Raw genomic sequence first — 11,115 nt, forward strand, 5'->3', positions numbered from 1 at the left:
GGCAAACTAGTATTTTTATTTTAGTTTTTGCAAGGCAATGGGGTTAAGTGGCTTGCCCAAGGCCACACAGCTAGGTAATTCTTAAGTGTCTGAGGCTGGATTTGAACTCAGGTATTCCTGACTCCAGGGCCAGTGCTCTATCATCCACTGCACCCCGTTACTCTAGTATCTTTGTCAAGAAAACTGCACATTGGGTCAGGGAGAGTTGGACTTGGTAGAAAAATAATTGAACAATGACAATGAATTTATACCTGTGACCTCAGCAGCTTCCATAGGTTCAACTATTGTCCCCGTGCATATGACTCTAATATCTATATCCAGGCCCGCTCAGAGTTCCTGTCCTTGTGTCAGCAATTTCTTGTTGGATGTTTTAAACTGGAGATCCAGGAGATATGTCAAATTCAGCATATGAAAAATTGAACTTATCTTTCTGTCCATGTCCATTCTTCTTCTAAACTTCCTCACTTATGATGAGGCCACCACCATGCTTCCAGTCACTGAAGTTCACACCTTTGGTAACATCCTTGACTCCTAACTTGCACTCATTTCACATTGTCAGTCATTTGCAAAACTTTGCTCTTTCTACCTCCACAGCATTTCTTACAAGCCTCTCTTTTTCATTACTCTTGTAGCCACCACCTTGTTAGATCCTCATCGTCTCTTGCCTGAGTTTTTGTAATCACCTCTTAATTGATTTCCATTCCTGAACTCACTTCTCTCTCTAGTTCATTCTCTGCCCAGCTGCCAAAGTGAATGTCTGACTGGGGCATTCTCTTACTAAAGAAATGTCAGTAAAACACTATTGACTCTGGGATCAAATATAGACGCTTCTTTTTGGTTTTTCAAACACGTTGTGACCTGGCCAACTTACCTTTCTTGCCTCATTAAAGATTTCTCTCCTGGCTGCACTCAACTGTCTAGCCAAACTGGCCTTCCTAGTATTCCTCACCTGGTCTATTTCTCCCTTCTTTTGCCCTGGCTGTCCTCTAGACCTAAAATGCATTTTCTTCTTAACTTTGCCTAAGAGTTCCTTGCCTTTATAAAGTCTCAATCCCTCCCTTTTCCATGAAGCCTTTCCTGATATCCCTAAAGACTCATGTCCTCTAAACCCCCTTGTATTTATTCTGTATATATTTGCATGTATACGTGTTTTTTTTCTTTCAATAGACTATAAGCACTCTGAGGGAAAGAACTAGTTCCCTTTTTGTCTTTGAATGCCCATACATCACCCAGTACTTAACACTATTATGCATTGGGTTGTTTTCAAAGAGGACTAATGATGACATTATGAGATGGAGTTGCACAAAGTCATCAACTGCTCTCTTTTTTTCCTGAGTCATTGTAGTCCAGTGGAAGGACAAAAGTATTCCTTTTTTTTTTTTTTTTGGCAAGTCAATGGAGTTAAGTGACTTGCCCAAGGCCACACAGGTAATTCTTAAGTATCTGAGGTCAAATTTGAACTCAGGTCCTCCTGACTCCAGGGCTGGTGCTCTATCCACTGTGCCACCTAGCTGCCCCTAGACAAAAGTATTCTTGATGTCTTTAATGTCTGTCCAAGCTCTAAGTTCTTCAGAGTACCTACTTCAGCCACCTTTGTGTCCATTGGAACAAATTGTTCTTTCCCCCATTGGGATAAATGTACCCATAACTCCCCAATGGACTTGAGGCCTGTTGGTTACTCTCAACTTAATCTAGCTCATCTGCTCAGACAATTTAACTGGGATGTGGCTGCTGCTCATGCTACTGCTTCTTGAAGAAACTAGTGAGGCAGGTGGACACCAAAGGTAGATGGACACTCCTTAAAAGAGTTCAGCAGGCCCTCACACCAAAGACACTGGTCCTCCCTGAGTGCTCCATAATTCCTCTTGTTGTCTGGCTTCTGCAAAACAATAACAAAATGCAAAAGAAATCCAAGGCAGTTTTTAGAGAGAGATATAAGCAACATGGAGATCAGAAAAGGTCTTATGAAGGAGGGGGCTTCTGTACTGAACCTTGAAGGAATCCATGAGTCTAACAGACTGAAGGGGGGGGGTAGTATATTCCAAACATGGGATAGAACTTGTACAAAGACACAGAAATACAAGATAGAATTCTGTGTGTGGGAACATTAGACCAGTTTGATTCTACTATAGTTTGAGGATAGGAATAAATTTCAAGCCGTCTGGAAAAGGAGGACACAGCTGGACTGTAAAGAGTTTTAAATGCCAAATAGAAGAGTCTGTATTTGATTATAGAGGTACTAGGGAGCCATAGGAGCTTGTTGAACAGAGGAATGATGTGGATGAACTTGTACTTTAGGATTATTAAGATGGGCAGCTGTATGGAGGATGATGATGCCATACCATTGAACAAACAGCTTATGGAACTAGTCCCGTAATGGGAGAAAGAAAAATTGGATAGACCTTAAGTATCTCCCTAAAACAAAGGTCTATCTTTTTAATATCAATATTCTACCAGTAATAGTATATGGCTCTGAGTCCTGTGCTGCCCTGATCTCCAAAGAGTCAAAATTACATGTCACCTAAAGAACAATGATGAGTGTTTGGTGGGTGTGAATAGACTGAAGTGCATTTTAGTGATGAAGTATCCAGGAGAAATGATGTAAGCTAAGGATACCACCAGAGAATTTGTGGATCCCTCATGAAGTGAAATCAAGGTGTAGACAACACAAAGGCCCCATTGGGTAAATACCTTGTGGAGGATTTAGAGGAAAATATGGACAAATGTAGCCTAGATTGAGGAGGTGTAGATGAGTTGGGAGCCATTCCATTGGTGGGAGACCATCTTGATAAGATCAAAGATTCATCAAAGAAGAGCATTCTTGGAAAAGTTTTTCTTTTAGAGAACACTTCTTCCATCCTGGTTAAATCATTGGATAATGGTATTTCAAGGTCGAAGAAACTTTAGTCTATATGTTCTACTTCTTCTCTGTCTTCCACCTGTGTGAATCCTACTCCTCACCCTAATTCATTCATCCTAACTCAATTCAGGAAGCATTTATTTAAGGATCTATTTCTGGGGGAGTTTTATCCTTATAGAGTAGATAGAAGATATTAGTGACACAATATATTCCCCCAGCATTTTAGATGATTTTCATTTTAAAAGAAGACTCTAAGGAATGATCAATGAACAATCCAAAAAATGATTGAGTGGTTGAATTTTTGTTAATATAGCAGTCCAATTTAGGATTGATTTTGGAGTGGGAGCTCTCTTTGTTGTATCTAGAATCATGTGCATAAGCAATTCTACTCTCCAGAGGAAGACTGACCTTGTATGTTATACACCAAGTGCACCATCATAGAATTATTATCCCTGGAGCATACTAGTCAACCGACCTTCCTCTCCACCTCCTTTCCCCATCCCCCATGTCGAGTGGGCTAAATATCCTTTAGGCTATGCACACAGGAAACTGCATGTTTCTTTTGGTCTAGTGCATCCTTTGTGGAGGGAGCAGTTCTCAACCCTCCTCCCAAATAACAGAATATTGGATTTGTCAGTGCAGAATTATGTAATCATTGATCCCCACAGGGTGATGAGAATTAATTGATCTGATCTTATGGGCCTAATATTTATTTCTGAAAGAATGGGCCTTAGTTAGCCTTCAATCAGGGTAGGCGATTAACCCCAGAGACCTGAGTTGCTGCCAAACTGTCACAGTACATGACCCCAAATGGTATTCTATGTGTCTGACTCGTGTGGGTTAATGATTGAGCCAAATCATCAGCTTAAAATATATTCTTCCGTACAATGAGCATCCCCCACCATCTGGAGAAATGCTTTTCTTACAAGCCAAGACATTGCCAAGCAGTACAGCAGGCCCTCTGTGGCAGCAAAACACACCTGTCACATGCCTAGATGCTGGTTCCAAGCAAGCCAGCCTAATAAAAATGCTATCAAATTGGGATAAGAGAAACCATAGACCTGGTTCAGAGGTCTTACCTTCTTGCTATTTTTGCAATTCACACAAATGTTCCAGGCTAGATATTTCAAAATAGTTGGTGAGAGGTCCATAATGCATTAGTACAACCTTTCCCAAGGTCACCTAGGCATTGCAATATTTCACAATCCAGACATCTGACGTGAGGCAGATGGCCCTATACCTCCTTCATAATAATGTGTTTACTTCTCTTCATCTCCTGCTTGACATTTATAGAGTATCTGGTCAGAAGAACAAAGCAAAATCAAAGGAGGCTCATCTGCTATTGGAGCTGATGCAATCTTTTTTCTCCTAGGGCTGCCTTTTATGGGGTTTAAGATCTTGTCTGAAGTTTCCACCTGGTCCTTTCCTCTGTGCATGCCTTCTTCCTCCCTTAGATAATGGCATTCACACAGCTCTTTGCTTTCCCTAAGAATATGTCCACCTTCAGGCTGATGGGTAAGAACAGATAGCTGTGATTTCATGTCTTCGCCAGATGAAAAGTGGTTTGAGGAGTGTATACATGTTGATACCTAAAAGAAGCAAAGTGTTTTTGAAGAGAACAGGATTGAAAGCCTGAGAAGTAGGGTCTTAAAAAATCAACAAATATTAATCAGCTACTATTGTACATGAGACACTGTCCTAAGCATAGGAGATGATAGAAAAGGTAAAGAAAGGATAGTCTCTGCCCTCATTGAACTTCTGCTCTAATAGAGCCAATATGACACATAAACAGATCTCTCTAGAGAGAAGTTGGATGCTTTGTGTTAAGTCTGAGGCAGGAAAAAAAATCACTTCTGAGCTAAAAATCAGAGAAAACTTGATAGAGAAAGTTCTCTGTGGTCACCAGGATTATCCCAAGGATGTTAAATAGGAGGTTTTGTCATCATTCTCTAGAAGTTATGGGGAAATTGTGCACATTTATTTATCCATTTATATGTATACTTCATGTATACTTATAACATGCATATATGCATGTATATTATTTATAGTGAACAGGGACTTAATGTATGATTTTATTGTTAGAAGGAACTTTTTAATGAAGAAACTCTTTCCCTCTCCTAATGCAGATGAGCACCTTCTAGGTAGTTTATAGCTTTGAGTACTTGTCCAAGATTTCACAGCTAGTATTTGTTAGAAGTGGCATTTGAATCCTGTTGTTCTTAGCACCAAGGCCAGCTCTCTGTCCACTGTACCAGGCTACATCTCTATTTTTTTTTATCTCTATGTAAGTAGAGTTAGTATGTCTGTAATGACCCTCAACAAGTGTTCTGTAGCCCTTACATTGATGTATTAATGTGATATTACTATTCTTCTTCTTCTTATTGTCACATATTTATATCTCTGATCACAAATAAGACTAAAGCACCTTAGATTTCCACAATCTACCCTGAACATGCATCCATAAATTAATCACTGATTTCTTTACATCATAAGCAACACGTTAAACCATATTCCTATATAACTTGCCCATTCTGATGACAGAATTATTTCCATTTCCATATCCCTCCCAATTCACTTTTTCGCCATAAAGACAAATTATACTTTATCTCATAACACACACATCTACTCTTACTTTACTATTATTTATTGTGTTTTCATTATCCATGAATCTGGTTTTCATGGATGGTCAGCAGGGGGAAGTACAGCCAATGGGTCTTTTACTATATATGAAGGAGGGAATGACTGCTTAGTACATTGTGGGCAGGGGTTGGGTATGTGCAACAGACATCTGCTCTTTCTGTTGTGTCACCACTGAGTAGAATTTTATGCCTCTGAATACTTTAAAGGATCCTTCCTTTCTTTATCTTCAGTTTCCTATTCTGATATTATTTTCCCTCTCTCCTTTTTTTTTCTATTTCCTTCAACTTTCCCCCATTCCATGGTGCCTTTGCTCATTCTGATTCTTACTTTCTCCTCTTGCAATGTCTTCTCTACCTTCCTGTACCAACTCAAACCTATCTAGATTTCTCATATGCTTCATGAAGCTTCCTCTGATTACTTTGGCTCACCATTTTTTCCTGACTCTAGACTACTTAAATCAAAAACAGATCACTTGATTATACATGGTGTTGTGTGGTGTTATCTAATACCCATGTATCAGTGTTGTCTCCCCAGTGAGAATATATACTTCTCAAAGACATGAGCTATACATTCTACTCCGTTGGTCACTCCTTTGATACTTACCACAGCATTGGATGTATTATTGACCTTCAAAGATTTTCATTATGGAAACAAAAATCATAGAATCAAAGTATTTGAAGGTACTTCAGGGTTTGCCCAATTTTTATTTCAACAACATCAACAGGTAGCCAACCAGTATCCACTTGAACACATCCATTGATGGTGAACTCACTACCCCATGAAGTAGTCTTTCCTGTTTAGTAGTATTTATATAGAGTGGGGGTCTATATTTATATAGAGTAGGGGTCTACAGCCTGGGGTCCATGCATTCCTAAGAAGGTCCAAAAATTTGTATTTAAAAACACTTTAATAAGATACATTTCAATATAATTAGTTTCTTTTGTAATCCTTATGTGTTTTATTTTATGCATTTAAAAACATTCTGAGCAGGAGTGGTTAATTCACTTGACAGTGGTCACATAGCTAGTGAATGCCAGAGGGAGTATCTGAGTCTGGGGCTTTCAGACTCCAAGTCTAGTATTCTATCCATGTTGCCTCTTTGTCTATTAGAAAGTTCTGGAAGGGAGGGAGGAAGAAAAATGTGGAATTCAAAATCTTACAAAAAATGAATGTTGAAAACTATCTTGACATTTAATTGGGAAAAAATAAAAAGAGAAAGTTCTTTTTTTTGAATTGAAATTGGTTTTCCTGTCCCTTCTGTCCATAGTCCTAATTATTCCCTCTGAGGCTTAAGAGTTTTCAGCTTTCCATCTACATTCTGCAGCCTAGTTTCCTGAGAAGTCTTCACCCTGAGGCTTAACTCCTAAGGACAATGATAACCTACCTGAACCCATTCCTCTCTGATGAACAAACTCCACTGTTTAAATATTCCCCTCTTATTTTCCTCTCTTTCCACCCACTCAGTTGAAAACTTTAACTCATATTACACTGAAAAAATCGAGGCCATTCTCTGACAGTTCCCTCTTCCCTCCTTATTCTCCTTTCACATCAGGAGCCTTCTGCCACTATCTTCACCTTCACCCATTTCACAAAACAGGTGACCTTTCTCCTTGTCAAGGAAAATTCTAATACATTCACAAGAGAAAAATTCTAATATATTCACATTTTAACACATATTTTCCAACAGATTACCTCCTATATAATTCCTATGCTCTCACATATCTTTCCCCTCCCTCCTGCTTACAAACATTCTCTTTTCTTCCAGTTCTGTAAAAAAATCATCGCTTGATCCATCCATCACTGTTGCTATTATGCTGTATCTCTTCTCTCTATTGTGGCTTAACTCTTTGAAAATTTACAACTAGTGCCTCCATTTGCTTTTGTCTCACTCTTCATAACTCTCTGCAGTCTGGTTTCTGATCTCATCAATTAGTCAAAATTGTTCTCTCCAAAGTCATCACTGATCTTTTAACTGACAAATGTTTGGCCTTTGCTCACTCTTCATCTTTCTTGCCTTCTCTGCAGCCTTTGGAACTGTTGATCATCCTTTATTCCTTGATACTTGTTTCTCTTTGGATTTTCATGATATTGCTCTCTCCTGGTTCTCCTTCTACCTGTCTAACTTCTTGTCAAAGGTTTTTTCCTAGATTTTCATTCAGGTCATGCCTGCTAACTTTGGGTGCCTCCCAGGGCTCTGTCCTGGCTCCTCTTTTCTTCTCCATCTATCCTATTTCACTTGATGATCTCAGCAGTAGCCATGGATTCAATAATCATTTCTTTGCCAATGATTCTCAGATCTACTTATTCAGCCCTAATCTTTGTCATGACCTCTAGTCTCACATCTCCAGCTTCCTGTTGGTCATCTTGAATTGGATATTTAATCGACATCATCAACTTGATAGATGCAAAACTGAACTCATCATCTTCCCTTTAAGACTCTTTTTAACTTTCTCTCATCACTCCCTCTTCCCCACCCCTACCCCCTCACCTCCACCCCAACCAATTGCCAAATCTTGCTGTTTCTACTCTTTTTCTTCTGACACTGCCCTTACTCTGGTGCAGGTCCTCATCACCTCATGCCTTGATTATAACCTGCCTGGTCTGCCTTGGTCTGCCTCAAGTCTTCCTGCTCACTCTAATTCATCCACCATTCAGCCACTAAAGTGACTTTTCTAAAACAAACATTTAGGTTTTTGCAAGGCAAATGGGGTTAAGTGACTTGCCCAAGACCACATAGCTAGGTAATTAAGTGCCTGAGGTCGAATTTGAACTCCTAACTCCAGGGCCAGTGTTCTATCCATTGAACCACTTCGCCACCCCTAAAACACACATCTGTTAATGTTGCATGCTCCTTTCTCCCCTCTTCCCCAGTCAATAAACTCCATTGAGTCCATATTGCTTCCAGGAGCAAATACAAAATTATCTGTTTGGCATTCAAAGCCCTTCATAACCTGGTTCCAGTCTTCTTACACCCTTAAGTTTAGTCATGATTCAGTTATATCTGACTCTCATGACCCCATTTGGGGTTTCCTTGGCAAAGATACTGGAGTGGTTTGCCATTTCCTTCTCCAGCTCATTTTAAAGATGAAGAAATTGAGGCATATAAGGTTAAATGACTGACTCAGGGTCATACAGTTCATAAGTATTTGATACTAGATATGAATTCAGGAAGGTAAGTCTTCCTGACTCTAATAAAGGTATTATATTATATTATATTATATTATATTATATTATATTATATTATATTATATTATATTATATTATATTATATTATATTATATTATATTGTATTATATTATATTGTATTATATTATATTGTATTATATTATATATCATATATATATGCCTCATTTGCATCTTATTCCCATACTCTCTTCTCTGTAATCCAATTGACAAGGACCTCCTGGTTATTCCATGAACAAGACACTCTGTCTCTTGATCATAAATTTTCTTTGGCTTTTCTCTGTGTCTGTAACTTTCTTCTTATCTCTGACCCCTGGCTTTCCTGGCTCCCTTTAAGCCATAGTTAAAGTACCATCTTCTTCAAGAAGTTTTTGCCAGGCTCCCATAAGGCTAGTGTCTCCTCTTCACTAATTATTTCCAATTTATCCTACATACATCCTCTTTGTATATAGTTTTTTAATGTTCAATTTCATTTTATCCTGAATTTCACTTTTTTCACCCTCTTTTCACAGTTTTCCCTCCCCCATTGTGAAAGCAAGAACAAAACCCTTTATAATCATATATGGTCATTGGCCATGTCCAAATACACACACACACACACACACACACACACACACACACACACACACACACAAACACACACATCAATATGATCTTCCAGTCCATCACCTTTCTTTGAGGAGACTGGTAGCAGTCCATAGTTGCTTGAATATTGTCTCCTCAATTAAACTGTGAGAGCTTTAGGGAAGAGACTATTTTTGCCTTTCTTTTTATTTCCTGCCCTTAACATTGTAGAATGTAAATACTTATTGACTGACTGATTTCTGAACTTCCCCATCACAGATCTTCAGATAGCTGAAGAGAGTGATCACAACGTCCTGATCCCTTAAAACATTTCAAAGCTTTGGTGATCCTGGTAGACACTGGAGAGGGAGGGGATAAGAAAAACATCAGGGCTAATGGCATCACCCTGGCTACCCTGACTTGCATTGCCTTTGTCACACAGGGAGCTAGCAAAACTGTAAAGGGGCAGGGAAGAGCTCTCATAAGGATCAATCATATTCATTTAACTTATCCTTTATACTAGTTGGTGGTATGAAGCATTTTAAGTTTATGGTCAGGGAATCTAGGGTTGGAAAGGTTCTTTGAAGTTCTCTGTTCTAGCTCATCCCTAGTCTAACACAGTGCAATGGACAACAATTTCAACTTGGAGAAACAAGTATCCTGGTCCTGTCACTTATTGTCTGTGTGACCTTGGGTAAGTCACTAAACCTATCCAGGCCTCAGTTTTCCCATTTGTAAAATGAGAGTATTTGGGCTACCTGATCCCTGAGGTCCCCTTTGACCCTAATACTCTGGTCTTGTGATTCTAAGCATGAATTTCTTCTGTATTTCCACTTTTCCAGTTTATACACTAACCAGTCAACTTTTGAAAACAGACAGGACTCAGTGTGATGCTAATGTTGCTTATACAGTCAGAAAGTGTTGGTATAGGGTCAGTGAAACCTAAAATACCCTTTGGTTATGAATAGGTTTTTACAGAAAAAGCTGCCAGTGGTTCATGTAGGGAGACTATTTGTTTAAAGCATCTATTAGTGTTTTCTTTTCAACAAATGTTCCATTGCAAGTAGAAAATGATGAAGTCTTTTGAGGATAGGACCATGGAATTCTACCTCTAAGGCTGGAAGAGAGGCCATCTGGCCCAATCCCTTCATTTTACAGATGAGGAGATTGGGGCCCAGGGAGAAGAAGTTCCTTGCTGAAGGTCGGTCACCCAGGGAGCAAGCTCCAGAAGCAGCATTTGTGGGCAGGTTCTGTGACTTCTAGAGTCAGTGAATTTTTCCACTGTTTGCAATGGTCCTTTGAGAGTGTTGTTAAGAAAAGCAGTGCTGGGCATGGTGGCATCAATCTATTATTGCTATAGCAACTGGGGAGGGTGAGGTTGGTAGATCTCTTGAGTTCAGGAGTTTTGAGCTGCAATAGGGTCAAAATTGATCTGCTGTCTGAACTAAAATTGATCTGGCCTGAATCAATATGAAAAGCTCCCTAAGAGCAGGAGGATTACCAGCTTCTGAGGAAGGGGGAACTGGCCTAGGAAATAGAGTAGATCAAAACTTCCATGTTCTTCAGTCCTGGGATGGGCATGAAGAGTGACTGCAACACTTCCAGCCTAGGGAGACCCAGTCTAAAAAATGAAGAAGGAAGAAGAGTAGAAGAAGGAGGAGGAAAGGAAGGAAAAATAGGGAGGGGAAGGAAATGAAGGTGTCAGAGGCAGGTCTTGAATTCTGAAACCAGAGCTGGTTCTGAATCTGTTAATGCTGCCTTTATATATAGAACATATATACTTTATAAGTATATTTCAGAGGTGAATTCATCTTGCAGGATGATGAGCTGATGGATATTATAAAGTCCAGGAGAGCAATCAGGTAGGA

The sequence above is a fragment of the Macrotis lagotis genome, chromosome 1 (assembly GCF_037893015.1).
Source record: "Macrotis lagotis isolate mMagLag1 chromosome 1, bilby.v1.9.chrom.fasta, whole genome shotgun sequence".
In the NCBI taxonomy this organism is placed as follows: domain Eukaryota; kingdom Metazoa; phylum Chordata; class Mammalia; order Peramelemorphia; family Peramelidae; genus Macrotis; species Macrotis lagotis.